Source organism: Orycteropus afer, unplaced genomic scaffold (genome assembly GCF_000298275.1).
Source record: "Orycteropus afer afer isolate SDZICR_OR568_19922 unplaced genomic scaffold, OryAfe1.0 scaffold00317, whole genome shotgun sequence".
In the NCBI taxonomy this organism is placed as follows: Eukaryota; Metazoa; Chordata; class Mammalia; order Tubulidentata; family Orycteropodidae; genus Orycteropus; species Orycteropus afer.
The window spans coordinates 110,880-112,151 of NW_006921904.1; positions in this window are offsets into that span (position 1 = coordinate 110,880).

The window sequence follows — 1,272 nt, forward strand, 5'->3', positions numbered from 1 at the left end:
TACCAGAGCTCCCTACTACTGCTTCCCAGTTCCACGTAGATCATCATGTGGCTTGGCATCAATCTTTTCCCATCCCTACTTGCTTGTTTATTTCTTTAATCTCTTTTATATCTCAAAAGAGATTGACTCAAGACACACTCTACATTCATCCTGCCTCATTAACATAATAAACACAACCTATTCCCATGCCTCCCATAGAGGTATCCAAACCAAAAACCAAAGTCTCTGTCATCAAGTCCATTCTGACTCATAGTGACCTCCAGAGGGTTCCCAAGACTGTAAACCTTTATGGAAGCAGGTTGCCCCATATTCCTTCCAGGGTGTGCTGGTGAGTTTTAACTGCCAACCTTCTGGTTAGCAGTCAAATGCCTTTGGCACTGCACCACCAGAAGTTAGGAATTAGAACACATAGTTTCTTGAGACACAATTCAATCCATAATACTGTCCCATCTCACCTATTGGCACATAGTAAAGGCCTCCACATCATGCTCCTGAATGTACAAAACACTTTAACCCTATCATGACTTGTGAGACATACATCACCCACCAACATTTTCAGCCTCTCAGATTTCTTGAGAAGCTGCTATCCCAGTTGTAGTACATGCTGCCACCTGATGGCAGGCTGCATAACTGTGGGAATCTGAAGAAAAGTGTCTCACCCCACCATCCCTACCATGAGAGTCTCGTTGCGACATACATGTCCCACATAATGGTACCAAAATACATACTACATTAAAAAATTTTGTTCAGTATGCCTTCCATTGCTGAAGACATGAGACATCAATAGAAAATTCAAAGCAGAAATAAGTCAGTCATGAGGAGGTTAAGCTTCTGCTTGGACAACCCTTGGATTCATATCCTATAGAATTTTATAAATGTCTTTAGTTGTTTATATGTGTCTCTACAACTGGACTCAGTTCGGTAAGTGTAGAGATTATCTTGTTCATCAGTGTACCAATGTTACTTAGCAAATATGGATAACTGTTGTTAGGTGCCATCAAGCTGATCCTGACTCGTAGCAACCTACCTACAACAGACCTAAACACTGCCCAGTCCTGCACCATCGTCACAGGCGTTGCTATGTTTGAGCCGATTGTAGAAGCCACTGTGTGAATCCACCCTGTTGGGAGTCTTCCTCTTTCTTGATGATCCTCTACTTTACCAAGCATGATGTCCTTCTCCAAGGACTGGTTGCTCGTGATAACACGTCAACTGTATATGTGATGAAGTCTTGCCATTCTTACTTCTAAAGACCCTACTAACTCTACTTTT